The 23,984-nt window shown below is 39.1% G+C and overlaps 1 protein-coding gene across 3 annotated transcripts in view; it reads right to left on the reverse strand.

Annotated features, from left to right (window-relative positions):
* VGLL4 (vestigial like family member 4) overlaps positions 1–23,984 on the reverse strand; it is a 157,538-nt gene that overhangs the window by 106,432 nt on the left and 27,122 nt on the right. The window lies entirely within an intron of this gene.

Raw genomic sequence — 23,984 nt, forward strand, 5'->3', positions numbered from 1 at the left:
GTGTTTATGAGATAAATGAGATAAAAATAAAGCTGAAGAGTGCAGTCAGGTCACAGATGGACAGGGACAGGAGCAAAGAAGGCTGCTCTGAGAAAGTGCATTTGAGAGAAGACATGAAGAAAGCAAGGGAACCACCCACAATGGTGTCTGAAGGAAGATCATCCTATGCTGAGGGAGCGGCAAGTGCAGAGGCCCTGAGGCAGGAACAATAATTAGGCCACGTTGCCTTGGAGGTTATATAAGAATATCGGCTCTTGTCTCTTCCTGAGATGGAAGGCCACTGGAAGGTTTTTTAATAGAACAGTGGCATAACCTGATTTATACTTCTAAAGGATCACTCTAGCACCCAGAGTTGACAACAGACTACAAGGAGACAGAGAAGTAGTGAAAGCAACTGGAAAACTTCAGCAATAGCCCAAGGGATAGATGACAGCCTGTGGACTAGGGTGACAGCAATGGTGATGGTGAAAGGTGATGAGAGTTAGGAAATGTATGAAGGCAGATTTAACAAAACTTGCTGGTGGACAGGTTTGAGATATGAGAGAAGTGGTCAAGAATGACCCTAAGCTTTTTGGCCTCCATTCAGACTTTTCAGATGTATATTTGGGCATGACTGCTATCCACACTGCAAACAGGCTTGAAATCCACAGCAAAATAGACCTCACAAGCTATAAAAGGCATGCATGCATCTGCAGGGACCTATAAAACTACAGACTTCTAAGGCTCCATTAAACACTACACTTAGAAAATTCACTGCAATAGCTTGTCACAAGATATTATTAATGCTACTGTAGTTTTACTTATTTACACTCCTATTCTTTGTAGAGATTCTTATAAATTTATAAGCAATTTATTCATTTCATAAACCACTAATAACACATTCTTTACTTCTCACTCTTCTTAACCGACCTATAGCTGACTGCTAACTGGCCCTTCCTGAGGAAATTGCTCCCAGCCCCCGCGGTGCTCTCCTGGCACTTGCCTTCCTGAATCCTTCCCTGATCCCGCTTTCTCATTCAACACACCTCGATGACCACGCTTCCCAAAGATCTGTCCTGTCTTTTCTTCTTTCTCCACAGTCTTTCACTTCAAGCCAACAGTCCCTTCAATGTAAACAGCACACAGATTTACGTCACTAGCCTAACTCTCACTGGACCCAAGTTTGCTATTTCAAATGGCATCCCTGAAACTTTTACTTAACATTCTACAGCCTCTCAAATTCACTAAGTCCTAAACTGAATTTGAGTGACATTGAGTGACAGACTACACAGCTTAGACTTCGCTTGATAGCTAATATGAAGCAAAGTAAGACTGGTGAATTTCGTGATACTCTTTTCTCATCTTTCCCTCTGAATTTACATGTTATCTGTCTTATTTTTATGGTATATGTCACTTTCTACATGCTATAAAGGTATAAAGTGAGACTCTATTTACAGAATGAGGTCAAAGGAGGTTTACAGTTGAGCATACAAAACACAATTTATTCTTGTATTATTTATTATTGTATTATTTTTCCATACAAAATGTAAACCTACTTTTTGCCCCACTCTATAGATCTATATACATTACACATGCCCTAATTATCTACTGTATTTATATATAACTATATACATACATATACTATGACATAGCCTATTTACCATTAATATGACTGCTTTACTATAACATATGACCTTTACTATCACATATACGATCACTTAGAGCCTATTTGACTCACTCTGTACAACCTCCGTGGAGCACCACTGTATGGTCTTTGCAGAGAAAAGCCATAATATTTGTTGTATCACAAAGAAATGTAAAAGACAATGGAAACTGGCCCAACAGTAAAACTAACTAAAAATTTCTTCAAAAGGTGCTTCCTTTTAAACTCTTTAAATATTATTACCAACTGGGCTGCATTTTGTTTATTATGCAATTAACAAAAGTTCCTCACAGAGAGGGAACGTCTATGACGTATTTCATGAGTCTCAAATTCCTCTCTCTAAGCCACAGGAAGCAACCTATTTCCTCAAGATATATTTAAAAAAGAAGAAGAAAAAGAAAAGGGGGGGAAACAATGGAGACAATTTTAAACATCAAAACAGCTTTACTCTTATCTTCTAAATCCCAAACACAGCCTTTAGAATAAGCACCATTTCTAAAAGCACCCGCTTATTACTACTGTTTCAGGAAACTTCCTTATTGAAATGATCCAACCCATTCTCACTTTACTACTAAAAGTAAGGCTACGCACAGCATCAGCAACATGTGGGAGCTTGTCAGAAACGCAAATTAATGGGCCCTTTCCCAAAACTACAGAATCAGACAAACTCTCCAGGCAAACACTAGAGAAAGACAGCTCTTTCCTAAACAGCTATTTTGAAAACACACCTTGTCATGTCATCTCTCTCATGAAAAACCCTCGATGGCCACAAATACCTTAGCAAAAGGTGAAAAGATCATCATTTAATTGCAACAAACATGTGTTGGCCACCTGCCTTATGCCAGGTAATTTTGCACACAGGATGCAGCTGAAGTCCCTGCTCTCACGAGTGCTGAAACTGCTCTTAGAACTCAACTCCTTCCAACTACTCCATCACCTGCTTTCTACTCACATGACCTTACTCACCCTTCTCCAAATATGTCCATGCATTCTACTGACTTCATGACACCCTGTTTCCTTTGCCTAAGAATTTCTTCCACACCTGGAAAAACTCCTTTCAACTCAAATGCCATTAATAAAGCCACTTCCACCAATCCCAGGCCCTGTCCCTGATTCAATACCAACCAGACTGAAAAAATCTCTTTCTCTGGGCTTCCTCTTATGCTCCAGCATAGTTAGGGTCGTATCCCTATAATGTGGTTTGTATTTAAACACCTGTTTCCCCTTCACAGGGTGGTATGTACCTCAAGGGCAAGACTATATATTTATTATTCACTGCTGTAGCCTTGGCACATGGCTTGGAATAAATAGGCATTTAATTAAATACTTTTCAAAATGTAAATACTGTCTTTGTTCAAAACTCTTCTTTGGAAATCTTTACAGTTTGCTCTAACTTCTACATCACTCTATTACATTTTTTTAAAACACGTTATTTATTTATTCTTAGAGAGAGCGTAAGGGACGGAGAGAAACATGAATGTGTGAGAAAAACATGGATCAGCTATTTCTCACACGCACCCCAACCACGGCCAGGGGCCCACAACCCCAGCATGTGCCCTGCGCGGGGAAAACCCAATGGCTTTGCCGGACAACACCCCAGCGACTGAGCCACACTGGTCAGGGCTACAACATACTTTTTTAATGACATTCTTCTAAATGATGACATGTGTCCTTAAAATGAAATACAGTCCCTCTTCCAGCAGGTAAGTATTCTCTTAAGAAAATCACATGTTTTCAGAAATGAATCATGAATAAAAGTGGGAACTTCTTTGTTTCTAAAACAGATAAAAGCAAAATATTCAGACTGGAGACAGGCTACCAGAACCCCTTCCCATCCTTCTTCCTTCCACCCCATACCTTTGGCATCTGAAGCACCCCACAGAAACCCCAGGTTCCCTGGAAGACATTCAAAAGCCAAAGAAATAGTGGAAAGAAGTTGAAAAACCTCTGTCCTCATCCCAAGTATCAGGACCCTTAGGCAGGTCAGTTTCTTTACATATAAAGTAAGGAAAACTAAGGTTTCTTCCCATTGAAAATAATATCATACTGAAACATCGTCCACTCTGGACACAGAGCACCAGCTAATTTACATGAGTCTTGTGGGTTCTTTCAGGATGTGTACACACGGTTACTACTTGAATTTGATTTCATAAAGTAACCCGTCATTTAGAATTTTCATACCCCAAATAGATTCGTTTGAAATTGTATATAAGTAATATCATTAATGTCTATTAGTAAAGCTCAGTTTCTTTTTTAGAAAAAAAAATACAATAAAACTTCTATGTTGACTTCCCCCATAGTCTTTGGAGCCCACTGGCTGAGGAGGGCAAAAGCTACCCCCCACCCCCACCCTATGTTAACAGCTGGGAGTGAAGGATGCTGAGCTGAGGGGGTGGAGTCAAGAGGAGACAACAGTAGTCTGGGTACTTAAACATTATAAACTGGTCTCAAGCACAAATGGTTTCTATCAAGTAACAAGGCATTTATTTAGATAAACAAGAAAAGCACTGCAATACCATTTTGCAATGTCAATTTTTAAAATGTGACATTTTTCCAATGTGCATGATGGATGTGTTAACTTGTGTTAATCACTTCATAATGTATATGAAGTGATCTGATATGTATATCAGATCTTCGCAATGTACACTTTAAATATGCATACAATTTTATTTGTCAATTATACCTCGGGCTGGAAAAAAACAGTTTTTCTCTTCCCTCTCACCCCACATCCCCCAAACAAGAAGGCAGTGAAAATAATTAGAACAGTTTTACCATGGTGTAAAGCTGTGCTTCTCAAATTTTAAAGTGCATCAGGCTCCTGGCGGGTCAGCAGGGAGTTGGTCACCTTGCATCTTCTCAGCCAGTAGTTCTGCTGTGAGGACCATAATGGCACTTCTAACAAGCTCCAGGGGATAATGCCAGGGACCACACTGGAGTAGTAGAGGTACAGAATATATTCTATGCAGCAATATGTGTCCTCAAGGGTCTCATTCTGAAAATATATCATCTAAAGTTTCACTTTTTTTACTTCAACTGAGAAAATTCCATGAAGCCAGATTCTGGCTCAAAGCCCAGGATCCCAGGCCCATGCCTCCTCTTAAAAATAGGTTTTCAAAAACGCTTAGCATTTTTGAAAAAAAGAATAGGATATTTGCCTAAAATTCTAGCAAAGGTTTTGATACTCACCAATCTAGTTATTATATTTATTAGCCTAACCTTTGTTTCGATTTCCACCTTCTGCTCTACCCTGTCATTAAACTGTATCACAAAACTGCTAAATCTCTACTTGCTTTCCAGGAGACAAATCCCTTTTGTCATTTGCTTATCTTCCACATATCAGAGAAAGATTTTTTTCCTGGCAAGTTTTTTAGTCTTTTAAAAACATTTTTTGAATTTCAGTTTTACTGAGGTATAATGACATGAAATTGTAACATATTTAAAGTTCACAACGTGAGACTTGGTATTACAGACATTGTGAAAGCATGCCCCCATCCACCTGTTTAACCAATGAACACATCTACCACTTCACACATTCGCCTTCTGGGGATGGAGGGGGGGGGTGAGAATACTTAATTTCCACTCTCTTACCAAATTTCAATTACACAATATAGCATTACCGACTGTAGTCACCATATTATACATGGAATCCTTACCCCTTACTTATCTATAACTAAAAGTTTGTACCCCAATTCTCTAAATTCTTTAAGATTCACAAAGGTACACAGTATTTACCACACAGCAGAGTTATGGAATTAGAAAACCAAAGAGAACTTTTGGACTATCTGAAAGTTTGTGGGTACTTCAAATCATCATCTCATAGAGAGGTCAATTATGGGTCCTCTTTGCAAAGCAAAAACATAGGCTATTTAATACTGAAGGCCAACTTCAAACAAATTCACGATACAAAGATCTTTCACTAAGGCAATAACTTGATTTTCTGAGACTGTACTCCCAGTATTAAAATAGTTCAAGAAGAAAGCACATGCTTCTATTTAGCATTTTTTTCTTCCTGTTGTAAATTCTACTAACCTATTATTTTCTTATGTTTAAAAACATCTTCATTCTCATTCACTATCCCTGGAGCAATGTCCCTGGCAAATTCTTCACAATTTCCCCAGAATCTTCCAACACAGACGCAGGCTTCCAAATTGAAACTTGTGTAAACTTCACCTGTCAAAAGTCTGTAAGGTAATGACACATGCACCCTGAGCTCCATCATCATCCCCTTACCAAGACTCTGTTACATTCTTAGCACAGCAAGAGACTTTCAAACAGCTTTCTCCCGCCCCTTTCTTTCACAGGTTAAGCGACTAACTCAAAGCTGCAATGCTATTGAAACTAGTCTCCTGGCCTCTTCGGCGCATTTCCTAATAATCTACAGATAGGCAGAGGCAGCCAATTTTCAGAAATAAAAGCCCTCCATTTATAAACATTTACCAAAGAAGTTACCAATAAAAACATCTATAAAAGGAAAAAAGAGAAAGCTGAACCCTTTATCTTAATTGAAAAAGAAAGGGCAGACATCACACTGAATTCTTAGGCCAGTTACTCATACAACTGAATTTAAAACAGCAAATTCTTCCTCATCTATTCTACAGGCCAGGTTTCACTGCAAATCTCTACTATTAAGTAAAGGAAACAAATCCTTTTTTATTAAGTACCATTGACCCAATCAGGGCAAAAGAAAAATCAATGAAGGATCACTGATAAGTAAAAGAATTAAATTTTAATTTCTCAGGAAAACTTAACAGGGTATGTAACTTTAAAATAGGAACAAAGACCCCTGAACTTTAGTCAAGATATTCATGGGTTTTATCATATACTTTTACTTTACATTGGAGGCAACTAAATGAGGCATCTCAGATTGAAGAGCTAAAAGTTCCCTGTAACTCCAGGAGGGCAGGGTTTCCGGACCATGCCCTGCTGCATCCCAGGGCCTAGAAAAGTGCCAGCACAGAGCAGGTGCTCAACACATATGGGTTCAACAAACAACTCGAAAGAGGAAGGGAGAAAAGGAAACAACTGCAGCACACAGATGTATACATGACACACACTGGGACGGCTGCGCATGGGGACGGGATGGAAATGGAGCTCAATAAATAAATCAGAGCTGGGCTTTGCATGAGTCAATGACAGATAATATGCCAGGACTTGAGGTTCGACCAAGGGAAAAAGAAAAATACTTGGGGGAGATGAGGAAAGGCTGGGATGGCCAAGAATGAGTAAGCTGTAGTCATCAGCAACTAACTCCTCTATCTTCAGAGGCCTGCAAGACAAGCTGAGGGCTAACTCCTGCCCTTTGGTTCTCAATTCCCCACTCCTGACAAATATTTATTAGTAAGTGCAACTAAAAAGGAAGTTCAATTCCAATAATTGTGACTTTGGAGAGAAGAAACCTTGGAATCCTATATATCTGTATCCCATTTTTTCAACTGTGCATTTTCAAATCCAGCGGAACTAACCTAAGGATGAAAACAAATAATATCGCAGCTGATTGTCAAAATCGACATGGTGCAGTTTCCTTAGCTAGTTCTCACTAGTCGGCTACATGAATCTGGACACTTGAGAATTTTTTTCGAACATCCAAATCATGAACAAGTTTTTCCTACAAATACTGTATTATCACTTTCCTAAACTACCATATTCCCTCTGTCACCAGCCCTAATCCCCAAAAATAGCACCACTGAAGAGACTCTGTTACTCATGAATTCAGTGCATACTTGACTTATTCTAAATGCCTTCAAGGCTGGTTCTATCAGCATTAGAAATGCCAACTTTCAAAAGCTAAGGGCTTGAAAATAAGCTAACAAATTTGGTCCTAATTTTTAAATACCCAGAGTTCCAACAGCGTTGTATACTTTTTAAAATACTTTCACAAGATCACCTCACAGGAAGCTCATTTGAAGCAGACAAAGCAGGTATTAGTCCCATGAAGAAAAAATATTAATATGAAAAGGTTAAATAAATAAGTTATTGCCAGAGCAAGGGCTAAGCAACAGGTGTCTGAAACATTATATATTTAGTCCAAACTCCATCAGTAGCTCAATGTTTTTTTACTTCAACAACCAGCCTTGCAATCACAAACAAAAGGTGACAGTAAAAGAGGGGTTTGAAAAGGGGAGAAAGCCCAAATAAGCATTCTGGAGCAACTCCATCTGTTAACAAACACTGGTCGGAAGCCTATCATAGACCAGGCATGCTGTAGCTTCAGCAGTGAACTAGACAAGTTCCTAACCCACACAGAGCTTACATTCCAGTGAGGGAGAGAGACGATGTACAAATACACAATATAGTATTCGGAAGCAACAACTGCTGTCAAAAGAAACGTAGGTTTCACCTATATATGGAACCTTAAAAAGCCAAACTCACAAAAACAGAGGAAAATGGTGGCTTCCCCGAACTGGGGGTTGCTGGAATAACAGAGATGTTGTTTAAAGGTACAAATTTCCAACTGAGAATTCTATAACCAGTTAAATTATCAATCAAATGGGAATATAAAATAAAGGTGTCGGACTTCTGCCAAGATGGAAGAGTAGGTGGAGGCACTGCACCTTATCACACAACCAAGTTTAAAAACAACAAAGTTTTAGCAACAAAAACGCAGCCAAACCACAGAAAATTGAACTATACGGAAGTCTGACAACAATGAACCCTTCAGCCAAACCAGTAAGAGGGGCAGAGCCAGCAGCAGAGGCTGGTCAGGCAGGAAAGATCCACCAGACCGACCCGGGCACGAAACCCAAGCACACGGGCAGCCATGGGTGGATCCCAGGTGTGGAGTAGTGGGCAGACCCACTGAGGGAGCAAGCCGGTGGACTCACTGAGGGCTGACCACAGTCACACATTCGAGCGCAGATAAACCGGTGAAGGAGCGAGCGCTGAGACAGACTGTGCAGGCTCCAGTGGCGGAAAGTAACAGAGGGGACTGCCATTGTCCCTCTCTGACTCCGCCCCCACATCCAGCACCACAAACCAGCAACCTGAGCGGCCCCGCCCTGGTGAACACCTCCTCCTACATAACAGGCACAAACAGATCAAAACATGGCTCAAGAACAACTCAGAGCCCCAGAGCCAAGAAATCTAAGCAACCAAGAGATAGCCAACCTATCAGATGCACAGTTCAAAACAATGACGATCAGGATGCTCACAGAACTAGTTGATTTTAGTCACAGATTAGAGGAACATATGAAGGCTAACCTAATTGAAATCCATGGAAATACACAGGAAACCAATAGTAACTGAAAGGAAACTGGGACTCGAATCAAAGGAGTGGACCAGAAGGAGGAAAAAAATGACCAAACAGAAAAGGATGAAGAAACAAGAATTCAAAAAAATGAGGAGAGGCTTAGGAACCTCCAGAACATCTTTAGACGTTCCAACATCCAAATTATAGGGGTACCAGAAGGGGGAAAGGAACAGCCACCAGTGGAAAACTTATTTGAACAAATAATAAAGGAGAACGTCCCCAATCTGGCAAAGGCAATAGACTTCCAGGAAATCCAGGAAGCTCAGAGAGTCCCAAAGAAGTTGGACCCAAGAAGGAACACAACAAGGCACAGCATCGTTACATTAGCCAAGATTCAAATGAAGGAGAGAATCCTCCAAGCTGCAAGAGATAAGGGGACAGTCACCTACAAAAGAGTTCCCATCAGACTGTCAACTGATTTCTCAAAAGAGACCTTACAGGCAAGAAGGGGCTGGAAAGAAGTATTCCAAGTCATGAAATCCAAAGACCTACATCCAAGATTGATCTATCCAGCAAAGCTTTCATTTAGAATGGAAGGGCAGATAAAGTGCTTCTCAGATAAGATCAAATTCAAGGAGTTCATCATCACCAAGCCCTTATTATATGAAATATTAAAGGGACTTATCTAAGAAAAAGAAGATAAAAAAGATGAACAGTGAAAGGACAGCAAACTCACAGTTACTAAGAACCACACCTAAAACGAAAGCAAACTAAGAGGACAGCTAGATCAGGAGCAGAACTATAGAAATGAAGATCACATGAAGGGTTAACAATAGGGGAGTGGGAGGAGGAGAAGGAACAGAGAATAAGTAACATAGACTGTAGGTAGAAAATAGATAGGGGGGAGGGCAGGAATAGTATAGGAAATGTAGAATCTAAAGAACTTGAGACACGTGGTCATAAACTAAAGGGGGGAATGGTGGGGGAGGGGTGTGCAGGGTGGAGGGGAATGAAGGGGGAAATAGAAGTGTAATGGCATAATCAATAAAATACATTTAAAAATAAAATAAAATAAAGGTGCCTCCTGTAACACCTCAAAACACTTATCTTCCACAAGCTCTTTCTCAGAATAAACTCTGAAAAAATAAGAGGGTAAATCTGAAAAAGAAACACAGGAGACACAGAACACAGGAGAAAGGTGAAGGAATGCACAAAACCAAGTTCAGAGGGTCCCGGGAGGACTCTCACGTGTGTCCTAGACCCAATGGACAACCACGGGTGTCAAACTCATTTTCATCGGGGGCCACATCAGCCTAGAGGTTGCCTTCAAAGGGCCAAATGTAATTTTAGGACTGTATAAATGTAACTACTTAACTAGAGGGAAGGAGTTCGGTGCTGCTGCTGGGTAGAAACAAGGTGCCAGGCCGGATAAAACAAGGTAGGGGGTAGGATTTGTCCCTAGGGCCTTTTGTTTGCCACCTGTAACTACTGGTTCTAGACAGACCACAGACTGTGAGCAATTCAAAATTCCCAGTAATTTAAACACACCTTTCAGTTAATAATCAAAGTACAAAAGAATGCAAAACTGAAGTATAGTTTGTCAACTGAATCAGGAAAAAGAAAACAGAAAAAGAAAAAGGCCAATATACAATACTGGTGTAAGTGAAACTGATATAAATGTAACTATTTTGTTTAACAACAAATTGGTACAAACCTTTTAGAAAGCTATATAAAAAACACTGAATAAATTATATTGTTTTACCCAAGAATTTGCTTCCTGGAAATAGGAAATAACTAAAGAGAGGAAAAACGCTATAAGGCAAGAAAATAGTCACTATCCACAATAACCAGGTAAGCAACCCATTTAATAAAAAGCGGAATGATTAATAAGTAAATTGTATTATATCAATTCCATAAGAGCCCTGTGAAATTAGTTAAAACATTTGATAATTTTATATATAACTAATTAAATTTTTTAAACAAACAAAAATATCAAGTAAAAACCACTCACCTTCCTGACACTAAGAGCAAAACCACAGCTAAACCCCATACATGTTTTCTCCTACAGGACAACACACTTTTTTAGCAGAATTACTGTCATATCATAGATATAGCTTTATTGTTAAATATTTAGGATGTTTTCAATATTTTATGATGCCACAATAAGCAAATCGCTGTGCAAATCTCAGATTATATTCTTAGGAGAACTAATAAATTAGTAAATATGAACAGTCTGCTAATCTGTATTCCCATCATCAAGTATAAGTACTGACTTGTTAAATTTTTTTACAAGCAGACTGCAAATTTAAAAAAATGCTATAATGAACAGAACATATGTGAACAAAAAGAGAATACACAAGTAATCACTTAAAATTTCATTTAATGTTGTAGCCATATTGTTTTACAATTCAAATTACTAATCCCACAGTTTGGCTTCATGGAAACCATTGTGTTCAGATCTCAGTTCTCAGAACAGAACCCCTGAAGAGCCACACCAAATAAAACATCTCTGACCCATAACTAAAATGCTTAATATTTTTCACTCCAGAGATAGCACAGTACCAATTCTGACCTACATACTAATTATCTTTCAGCAGGAATGTTGTTCCCAATCACCATATTCCTTTCCTTTTAAACTTGCTTTTGGTTTAGCTGAGACCCTCAACACATCACCTTAATCCAGTGGAATGGTATAAGAGAGCCCATTATAATGATCCCCCTCTCTGTTGATGCTGAAAATTTTTCATAAAACAGATTTTTTATTATATTCATTTTTTTTTAAAGCATAGCAAAGAGATGTTGCTAAGAAAAGCCATCTTAGCCCTGGCTGGTGTGGCTCAGTGGACTGAGCACGGGCCTGCAAACAGAAGGGCCGCAGGTCTGATTCCCAGTCAGGGCATATGCGTGGGTTGCACGTCAGGTTCCCAGCAAGGGGCGCATGAGAGGCAACCACACATTGCTGTTTCTCTTCCCTCTCTTTCTCCCTCCCTTCCCCTCTCTCTAAAAATAAATAAAATATTTTTAAAAGCCATCTTATTTTTAAGTATCCCTATTACTACAACCATGTGTTATTTTCCTCAGCAGTATGATAATGAGTATCTCAAAACACTATCAGATTCATACCTACTAAGAGGAATAACAACATTCAATTTAAAATTCAAAAATTACTTTGCTTCAAAGTAATCAAAAAATTGTGCCCAGAAAGTAATTCGAAAATACATGCGGACACTCTGGGAGATCACAATGTGCGGGGGAACATGACAGACTGATACAGGGATACCAAGTCAGATGCAAGGCAGACTATACTATAACATGGGGTCCCTTGATACACCAAGAATAATTCCAGCAAGGCAGTGGGGGGTGGGGGGGAAGACCCTACAGGCTTAGTGGATTCCATTTCGCCACTTTTTTCTCATCTACAATACTTATGCCAAGTTCCTTAACAAAATTCTAAATGAAACGTGCATGACTGACTCCAAATAGTCAGTGTTTTGTTCGCCTACACTTGAGGTAGCACAATGGAAAGGATACACACAAGGAAATCAATTTCAACAACAGGCAAGTCTGGTTTCCTGTCCCATCTCTGCCACCAAACAGCAATGGGATGATAGGCAAAGTCCTGGTCTCTGCCAAATGGAGATGACAGTCTCTACCTGTTACTTAGCATGGCATTTAATGTCATAAGCACTCAGTAAGTGTTTGTAGAATGAATGGATGGATGGATGGTGGTATTGCTATGGGGATTAAATATGGAAAAGTTCACATCATTATAATAGGACTCAGTAAATGGCAGCAGCCCTCCCTTCCCTTTCCCAGGGCTCAGTACCAGCCTTGTTCTCAACTGCTGGGGCTTTGCTCCCCCTCCCCCTCAGAGATAAACCATGAAAATGGTTTCATGGAATCGATGTTGTTATTGTTTTTTATAGGGGCTTTTTGGATTTTAGTTAGTCTTTAATATAACTCCAACTCTTTAAGAGTAAACAATGATGTAAGTACAATACACTCAAATATGTTACCTGCCTGTCAGTAGTTCTGAAAGGTTAGTGACCACACTGTCAGAACAGAGGTCACTCACACTTCAAGGAAACAGGATCTACACTATTTCAGTGAATTCATGCCCTGGCCATTGAAAGGAAGGGGTGAGGTTTTTTATTTTGTGCGAGGTGTATTCACTTCACCAAAAGCAGCTTTCTTCTCTCTCCTTTACTTGACATTTTAAAAATACTGTTCATTTTCCTTTTATGTTAAAGGTTCTGTAGGAACTGAAGGGGCCTTTCCTTTCCGAAATAAAATTAACTCTATGAGTCATACATTTCTGGCTTAACTTTGCTAGTTAAGTTCCCTCAGAATTAGCAATTTATAGAAAATTAAATGTTAAGAAAAGTTAGAACACTTGCATACCAAAAAGTACCATTTTGAGTTCACGATTCAGGGCGCTGCACTAGGAAGTGCCTATGAGCAGCTTCCTATCACACACTGAGACCACGGAACTTCCCTGGAGCACAGATCTGTTGTCAGCATAAACCAGAGTCAACAGCTATGTCTACTGCATGGTATCATTCACCATGCAACAGCTATGGTATCATTCACGCTTGGAGAAAGTTCATGTTCCACTGTGTCTTGATGCAAAAAAGAATTATCTTCTTCACATTTAAAATTCCCATTGTATTCTTGAATTCTAGTTGGTTTCCACCAAGAGGTAAACTGCTGTCATCTATGAAAGTGCTGATACCATGTGGATTAAAAAAGCCAAATTAAACCCCCAGCTGATTCTTAATTTCAATGTCCTCAGGTTTTTTCTTCTTTTAGATCTGTCACTAGTATTCCTCCAGGCATATCTGATACAAAACTGTGGAGTCCTGGACATTGCAGACCCACAGTACAGAAAGCCAGACCATTGCAAAGTATGTCACTATCCTCAGTGCCAGCTTCATTGCAGTTTAGAAGGTCCGCAGATCCTACTTCACTGGAGGCTTTAAGTAGATTTCTGAGTGCCAGGAGCCTCTCGACCAGCAGCACCAGCACTATCCCCAGCAGGCTCAGACCCACCAGCCACTCCATGGCACAAGAACGGCGCCCTTCGCTCCGGCCTGGCAGGGTTGCACTGTGGGCGATGCCCAAGTTCAGCTTGGGGCCACAGGAAGCTGTGCTCTGCCCCACCTCCAGCTTCTATAAGTGGTCTTTAAGGAATAAATTCCAAATTCCTATTTCTAGAGTGACAATCTAATCTGATATCAATAAAGTTTTATCATATTCTCCCCAGAATTAGCTTCCCTTCTAAAATTCTTTTTTCTCAACTAATCAACCAAAACTAAGCACAGGGTAGGAATTCTATACTGTGCTAGGTACTATGAATTAAGAACACAGAATCTGGCCTCAAGAACTTTCACCTACTTGAAATAATAAACTGACATGTGAAGCAATAGAAAATAGTAAGCTATTAATTCCACTTATCAAACAGTCATTTAACTGAAAGTTCAACTTTATGTGATAAAGATAAGAGCCAGAGAACAGTTTAAAAAAAAAGACAGCCACAATAGATGTAGTAACAATAGCACAGACACATCATTGGGGCTAATGCTTCACCTCTACGAACCCAACATACAGAAATAACCCTAAAAGAGGAAGGAGACAGAAAAGCTGACTGAATAAAAGATGCTCACTGCAGCATTAGGTAAAAAAGGGAAAAATCAGAAATAACATTAAAATTTAACAATAAAGGAGCATCCAGCATCTGTTTTGACCAATGCAATGGATGACATATTATACAACCATAAAAGTATTTGGGAACATTTCCTAACATTAAAAAATATGGACATTATGTGACATGGAAAAATAGATTAAAAAATATATCCAGCATCTACCAGTGATGGCATTAAACTAGAAGGTACGCACAGAGAAACAGTGAGGAACAAAGCAAAACAGTTACTATGGATGGTGGGATTATGATTTTTTTCCTTCATACTTTCCTGAACTTAATCAGACTACCCTCAATGAGTAGGTATTATTTATATTTTAAAAATTTAATAAAGGTTTAAAACATTTTTTTAATTTATTTTTTAAAATTGATTATGCTGTTACAGTTGTTCTATTCCCCCCTTCATTCCCCTCCACCCTGCCCCCATCCCCACCATTACCCCCCTTTAGTTTATGTCCATGTGTCCCAAGTCCTTTAGGTTCTATATTTCCCATGCTATTCTTGCCCCCCCCATCTATTTTCTATCTACTGTCTATGCTACTTATTTTCTGTACCTCCTCCCCCCATCTCCTCCTCCCACTCCCCTGTTGCTAACCCTCCTTGAGATCTTCATTTCTATGTTTCCACTCCTGATCTAGCTGTTCTTTTAGTTTGCTTTCGTTTTAGGTGTGGTTGTTAATAACTGTGAGCTTGTTGTTCTTTCACTGTTCATGTTTCTTTAACTTCTTTTTCTTAGATAAGTCCCTTTAACATTTCATATAATAAGGGCTTGGTGATGATGAACTCCTTGAATTTGATCTTATCTGAGAAGCACCTTATCTGTCCTTCCATTCTAAATGAAAGTTTTGCTGGATAGAGCAATCTTGGTTGTAGGTCTTTAGATTTCATGACTTGGAATATTTCTTTCCAGCCCCTTCTTGCCTGTAAGGTCTCTTTTGAGAAATCTGCTGACAGTCTGATGGGGACTCCTTTGTAGGTGATTGTCCCCTTAGCTCTTGCTGCTTCTAGGATTCTCTCCTTCATTTTAATTTTGGCTAATGTAATTATGATATGCCTTGGTGTGTTTCTTCTTGAGTCCAACTTTTTTGGTACTCTCTGAGCTTCTTGGATTTCTTGGAAGTCTATTTCCTTTGCCAGATTGGGGAAATTTTCTTTTATTATTTGTTCAAATAATTTTTCCACTGGTGGGTGTGTGTCTTTCCCCCTTCTGGTACCCCTATAATTCGGATATTGGAACGTTTAAAGATGTCCTGGAGGTTCCTAAGACTCTCCTCATTTCTTTGAATTCTTGCTCCTTGACTCTTTTCTGTTTGGCCATTATTTGGTTTCTTCTGGTCCACTTCATTGAATTGAGTCCCAGTTTCCTTTTCATCTCTATGGGTTTTCTGTGGAATTCCATTCATTTCCCTTAGTTTAGCCTTCATATGTTTCTCTAATTTGTGGCTATAATCAACCAGATCTGTTAGGAACCTGATGACCAGTGTTTTAAACTGTGCGTCTGAGATTTTTGCTATTTCTTCGTCGCTTAGATTTATCTCTGGGGCTCTGAGGTCTTTCTGCGACATTTTTGGTCTGTTCTGGCCCTTTAAGCGGGAGAAGCGGCGCCTTGGACTCCCAGGTCGCTGGGTTGTGACGCTGTATGTGGGGGGCGTGGTCAGAGCGGGGATATGGCGGCGCCCTCTACTGCCGCAAGCCACGGGGACCGCCGGGCCCGGTCCAAGCGCCCACTCCCTCGCCTGTCCGCTCGCCCACAGATAGGCAACCGCAGTCAACACGCAGCCCTGCCTCCCCACTGTCTCCTCAGCAGTCGCTCACCCGGTGGGTTGCTAGGTCCAATCCTGGGTCCAATCCTGGGTTTGGAACCCCTGCGTCTGGATTCGCGCGTCTGGATTCCGCGCCTGGGTCCGTCCAACCGGAGTCCTGTGCAACCCCTCACGAGACGCCGGTTTCGCCCCTTACCAGTCGGGCTGAAGAATTTGTTGTTACCGGACTTCCAAAAAGTTCAATTTTCCGTGTTCTGGTTGTGTTTTCTGATGCTCTTATTTAGTTGTCCCTAAACTTGGTTGTGTGAGAAGGTACGGCACATCCATCTATACCTCCATCTTGGCGGAACGGTTTAAAACATTTTAAGAATATACAATTCTTGTGTATTTTTAATTTTTTTAAAAATCTTTACCCAAGGATATGTCTGTTGATTGCGTTTTTAGACAGGGATAAACACTGAGGTGAGACAGAAACATCGATCGGCTGCCTCCTGTAGTGCCCTGGCCAGGGATCGGACCTGGAACCATGCTGGTGTTCGGGACAATGCTCCAACCAACTGCACAACCCAGCCAGGGCCAAGTCTCATCTGACCAGAGCAGAATTCTTCACGTGGAGCCCAGTGGCTCTTCCTTTCTTCACTTATGCATGAGCCTGACTCTTCTCTAGACACTAGGATTACAGCAGTAAATAGAGTATGTTTCATAATATCATGTGACAGAGGAGGGAGTGGCCACTCAGGCTGACAGGCAGGCACAGTGCCTACAGCCCTCAGCATTTCGAGGGGTCACATGAAAGTGGTTTAATTGTTTTCAAAATCAGAAGTAAAATAAACTGTTCGACTGAAAAGAATGTTTTAATACATAATATTAGTATATCTTTATATCAATAGTCATAAAATATAATTCTTAATAATTTTTATGAAGGAAGGCATGTACAAAGGCAAAAGTGCCACGGGCTCATGAAAGCCATACTGTGGTCCCGTCACTCAAGCTGAGGACCAAAAATAAAGAAAGAGCCAGCAATTCATATCTGGGAGAGTATTTCAGGTAGAGAGAGAAGCTGGTGCAAAGGTCCTAAAATGAGATAAAAACTAATAGCATGTATGGGAAATGTAGTAATATCACAAAGGACTGGTCTGAACCACATTTAAGAAGAGTAAAGAAAACTTCCTATAAAAGATGTAGGGAATATAACGAGTGTTGCACCGATCTTAGTATATAATAGAGACAATATATTCTAATTATTTCCCCCCTTTTTATTTTTATTTTTTTATCCCCACCTGAGGACATGCTCACCGATTTTAGAGGGAAGCGAAGGGAGGAAGAGAGAGGAGACAACCATCAATGTGAGAGAGAAACATCGACCAATTCTCTCATACAAATCCAACCAGCACCAAGCCTGCAACTTAGGTATGTGCCTTGACCAGTAATCAAAACTGCGACCTTTCAGTGTATAGGACAATGTTCAACCAACTGAGCCACACCAGCCAGGGCATTTCCCCTTTTCTCTGATCTAAGCATAAGCATTCCCAAATAAACAACTTTTCAAATATCTAAAAAAAATTTCTTTAAGAGACAACTTGAAACACAATTAAGAATTTAAATGGGTTTAGAAATTTAACCAAAGAGGAAAAAGATCTCTACACTGAAAACTGTAAGACAGTGATAAAAGAAATTAAAAATATAAATAATAGACACAAATAAGTGAAAAGATTTCTTATGTTTATGGACTGGAAGAATTAACGTAATTAAAATGTCCATACTATCCAAATCAATCTACAGAGTCGTTACAATCCTTCTCAAAATTTTGATGGCAGTTTTCACCAATATAAAAAAAAATTCCAAAATTCATATGGAATCACAAAAGAGGCTAAATAGTCAAACCAATATTGAGAAAGAAGAACAAAGCTGGAGTCCTCATACTCCTTGATTTCAAGTTATATTACAAAGCCAAACTAATCAAAACAGTATGGTATTAGCATAAAAAGACACAATGGAACAGAATCAAGAGCCCAGAAACAAACCCACACATATACTGTCAACTAATCTATGACAAGTGTAACAAATGTACAGAATGGGGAAAGGCTAGTTTCTTTAATAAACGGTGCTGGGAAAACACACAAAATAATGAAATTTAATACTTGTTTTATGCCATAGGCAAAAATCAACTTAAAATCAATTAAAGACTTAAACATAAAATCTAAAACGGTAAAACTTCTAAAAGAAAACATACGGGGTAAGCTCTTTGATTTTGGTCTTGGCAATGACATTTTGGATATGACACCAAAAGTATAGAAACAAAAGCAAAAGTAAACAAGTGGGACTACATCAAATTTTTGCACAGTAAAAGAAAAATAAAATAAAAAGTTTTCCCCTGAAATAGAAAAAAAACTGCAAACTACATATTTGATAAAGGCTTAATACCCAAAATATGTAAATTTCAACAGAAAAAAAACCGCAAGTTACACTCTAAAAAATGTCACCAATTCCAATCAAAATAGAATAGTTATTGTCAAAGACAAAATAATAAGTATTGGTGAGGATGTGTTGAAAAGAGAACCCTTGTGCACTGTTGGTAGGAATATAAATTGGTGCAACCACTATGGAAAACAGTATGGAGCTTCCTCAAAAAATTATGAATAGAACTGCCATATATGATCCAGCAACTCCACTTCTGGGTATATATAAATAGAAAATGAAAACAGCATCTCAAAGCGGTATTTGCAATTCCATGTTCATTGAAGCATTATTCACAATAACCAAGATATGGAAATAATCTGTGTCTGTCAACAGATGAGTATGTAAAAAGAAATAGAGTATATATGTGTACAATGAAATATTATTGTACACATAAAAGAAATCCTGCCACTTGAGACAATATAGATGAATCTAGAGGGCATTTTGCTAAGTGAAATAACCCAGACAGAAACACATACAGTACAATCTCGCATATATATGTGAAATCAAAAAAGGCAAACTCATAAAAACAGAAAGTAGAAAAGTGGTTGCCAGGGACTTGGGAGAGAAACAGAGATGCTGGTCCATGGGCAGAAACTTTCAGTTAACAGATGAGTAAGTTCTGGGGATCTAATGTAGAGCAGGGTGACTACAGTTAATAACAATGTACTGGATACGTGAAATTTGCTGACAGTAGTTCATAATTGTTCTCTCAGCAAAAAACAACAAACAAAAATATATGAGGTAGGTAATGGGTGTTAATTAATTTGATTGTGGTTATTATTTAATAATGTACATATATATCAAGCCATCACAGCATATGCCTTAGGTATATACAATTATCTGTCAATTATACCTCAATAAAGCTGGTTAAAAAAACACATCATATAATAAGTAGGTGAGAAAAAGAGGCATTACAATAGGATCAGAGAAAATTTAGGGGAAATAAAACTTCCTTCAAATATCCCAAGAATGGAAACTGGAACAGTTCCAAGGACTGGAAGAGATGTTCTAAGTGACTGGGAACAGAGGTGTGTCCAAGAAGAGAAAGTTACATGGACACACATTTCCATATAATAATAAAACTGTTCTGACTCCTCAACAGGTTTAATGATTGACAGTGTAATGAAATAGGGACACCTTAGCATTAGCAAGAAGATTGAAATAAGTGGATAATCAAGGTCCTAGCCATCCCAGTAATCCTAAATTGCACAGAAGTGCTCCAATGAACGTAGAGGTCTTCTGCAAGTTAGGTTTCCTAGAAAGAAGACTGAGATGGAGACAGCACAGAGGGAAGTGTGTAGGGGAGTGCTCTCCTGATCATCCCTGTAGGAGCAGGGAAGGAGGCGGGAGCAGACAGAGAAGTTAGGCTGTGATGACATCATAACAGGGCCTCAGCCTCCCCTTCAGAGTAAGGGCAAGAGGGTTGGCTGGACCTTTATTCCACTTCATCCACCAGTCCCTGAATGCAGACTGCACCTTGGAAGGGGTGTAAACCTGGAAAACCAGACCCCCTTCAGCTGAGAGCTAACAGCTGAGAACCACAGGCTGGCACATGACCAGCAGCAGGTGGGACCTGGGACGTGCAGCATCCACTATAAAACCTTAGATAAAATTTTTGTGTACCAATTGTTTCAGTAGGATAACACACATCAAATTCTAAAAACAGCCTTTGGCACTTCACAATATTCTGCTGTAAAATATTCAGCGGCTCACTGGCCTCACTAGGAAATAGCACAGCACATAAATATTACACTTACAAATAAAACTTTTAAAAACTACTTTCATTCTTACTACAGGAAGATCCTATCCCACTCTCCACAGCCAAAGTTTAGATTCTAAACTTATGAATCTTCACCCCACAGCATTATGGTTGTGTAAATTTTGAAGTTCAATAGCCAAGATTAACCATTAATATTCAAATTAAATGGAAAACCAAATATTTTTTAAATCTCTGCCACCCCTCCACAATGTAAACAATTAATGTATTCACCCATAGAAAACATGTTAAGTGTTTCATGCATTCAATCTCAACTGATTATCTTCTAACTGATAAATAAGCACTTCAACTGTGCTTATTCCCTCATACTATTAACATCAGGGCAACTTATTTATAAAATTATTTGTACCTCACATATGACATGTAAATATCAAATCAGGAGACTGCCATAAGTCTAAACTAAAATTCAAATTCAATATAATGAAATATAATCAAATTCATACATGAAAATAAAATTCAACATACTCTCTAAATATGCACATACTTGAGCAATTATCAATTCCTTTAAACTTTAATTACATACTCTTCAAAAACAGGTAATCAATATCTAGTCCTCTACAATCAGAACATCTGTATTTTCAACAAATATCAAGAGTAATTGACTGTGTTTGGATAAAATGCTGCTAATGGAATATACTCAGGTATGATAAATATTATTAAGTCTTTCCTTTTGCTTATAAAATTTATATTTACACTACAGAAAAAAAATTAGGTTATGGATATAGGCAAGCAGAGCCTGACCTCAAACTGAATTATCTACATCCCTGGTGACCAGACTAATCCATTTTTAGGGGGAAAAAAAGCTCTGACAGAAGGGAAATAATGTGGAAAAGTAGACCTACCCTGCCAATCAAAAGAAAATCACTAAGTTCAGAAACATTTAGAGAAGCCAAATTAAGATCAATGGAACAATAAAATAAATGGCTGTGTTGTTTTGAGCCAGTAAAGTTTGTGGTAACTGTCACAGCAGCAATTGAAAACTAATACAACTGCCTATATTGAAGGCTATCTCTTACTAGACATTAAAACTTATGCCTTATATATTTTAATGTGTTCTGTTCAAAGCTGAAGCAAGGCTCTGTACACATGTGACTCTCAATAATACCTGTTGAATGAATAAAATCTTGTAAATCCCCTCACTGCCTTCACTAGTGGAAGAATTATATTAGAACCAGTCTAGACCGAATTTCTTTAGTAGAGCTCTTTGTCACACACCCAGGAGCTACAGACCTTTGTCACATTTTTATTACATTGTTCACTGACCTTAATTTGGCTTCTCTAAATGTTCCTAAAATACAAAAACCTCTATACAGTTGTTTCTTAAAGAAAAGACTGATTTTCTAATAACAACAAATAAATTGAAGTATTTCTAATTACACTAAATTTTTCAATGCCTACTAACTTAACGTTGAAGACTCAGGTACCATTTTTGGTTCCCAATGTTTGATGGGCATCTCGGAACTCACCGGCATCCTCTGTGGATAACGGAGAGGTTCGATTGCACAGGTGGCAAACACAAGGCCCAAGGGCCAATTCCGGCCCTCCACTTTGTTCAGTCGGACCCGGCACCTTCTTTCTACCCACAGCAGGACTGAGCTCCTTGCACCTAGTTAAAGAGTAGCTACATTTATACAGTCTAAAATTATATTCGGCCCTTTGAAGGCAACCTCGAGGTTGATGTGGTCCCTGGTGAAAATGAGCTTGACAGCCCTGGTCTACCGTATAAGGGTAAAAGCAGAGATCATTTTTTTTCTTTACTTACTGTTATTATTATTTTGGCTGTTCGTTTGACTCATACATTTCCTATTTTTCCAATAAATGAATCTTCTCAATACTTTTTTGCCCCCATCCCACAGGAACCTCCATCTGTGATGACGTTTAAGATCCTGGAGTTGATCTGTATTACCTCCTAATTTCCCAGTGTATGCAAATTTTGTTGCCTTTCTTCCAGATCATTCAATTTGTCTTTAATCACATCCATTTGATTCTTTTTTTTTCTTTTTTTTAATTTATTTTTTAATATTAAATTTTATTTAGTTACTTTTCAAGTACATTTTTTTAATCTATTTCTCCCATCCCACCCCACCCCCCCACTAATCACATCCATTTGATTCTTGAACCAACCTATTTAATATTGTAAGTTCAATGATCATATTTTAAACTTCCATGCAATTCATTGTTTAAGTGATCTTTTTTTCATAGCAGGCTACTTTTATTTGATATATTCACTATCTCAAATTTCTCAGAAGAGACCAACTAACATATTTTTTTAACTTTCATATTCCCCAATGTCTGCTTACTACTCTGGGTCATTTCTTTCATCCTGTTTTCCTCAATGGTCTGATGACCCTTTAATATTCATTCGTACTTAAGAATAAAAGACCAGCCCTGGCTGGTGTGGCTCAGTGGATTGAGCGCAGGCCTGCAGATAAAAGGGTGACTGGTTAGATGCCCAGTCAGGGCACATGCCTGGGTTGCAGGCCAGGTCCCCAGTGGGGGAACCAGGAAAGGCAACCACACATTGATGTTTCTCTCCCTCTCTTTCTCCCCACTTCCCTTCACTCTAAAAATAAAATCTTTTAAAAAAAAGAATAAAAGACTGGGTCAATCAACAAGGGCAACTAATGCAGGCTTCCTCTCTAGTACTGGGACTCTCCGTGGGAAGGGTCAAATACAGGTTGTACGTAAGAGTATTGACGGTATGCAGTGATGGGGTTTGCTGAGTTTAGGGTATGTAAGTGGGAAGCAAGCAGAAAGGCGGGTTGGAAGAAAAACACACAAACCTGCCAAAATAAAGTCCTCCCTCTAATGGCAAAGGACTTCAGTAGATACTGCCCACTGCTTTACCCAGTACCTTTTTTGTTGGGGGTGTCCATGGTGACCTTGAACTCTACTCTGCTGCTCTCTCAGATCCCTAAACTCTCATGAGGAATGCTTTCAAGACAGATGTTCACTTTCTTGACAGCACAGATCTCAGTTCTTAGCCAGGGGCTCATTGTTGTAAGTGGAATACTTCCATTTCCTGACTTTCGCTCCAGGGCTCCTTCCTGTTGGTAGTTGTTAGTCACTGTAAACTCTGCTTTTACTTCTGTTTTCTTTTGCACCTGGGTTTTGGGTTATGCTTTTTTCTTTTTGTTTTCATTTTGTAAGTCTAATCCCATCTGTTTTTAATTTTCTAGAAATCCTTCCTAACTTTTGGTCTACTAAAGATAGGTACAGCCCTGGTTGGTGTAGCTCAGTGGACTGAGCACGGGCTTGCTCGCAGTTCGATTCCCAGTCAGGGCACATGCCTGGGTTGCAGGCCAGTTCCCAGCAGGGGACTCATGAGAGGCAACCACACATTGGTATTTCTCCCCTTCTCTCCTTCCCTTCTTCTCTAAAGATAAATAAATAAAATATTGAAAAAAAAAAAGATAGGTACCTTCTCCAGTTTTCCAGGAGTATTACAAATTCTTTTA

This window comes from Artibeus jamaicensis, unplaced genomic scaffold (genome assembly GCF_021234435.1).
Source record: "Artibeus jamaicensis isolate MK-2021 breed Jamaican fruit bat unplaced genomic scaffold, CSHL_Jam_final contig_519, whole genome shotgun sequence".
Taxonomy (NCBI): Eukaryota; Metazoa; Chordata; class Mammalia; order Chiroptera; family Phyllostomidae; genus Artibeus; species Artibeus jamaicensis.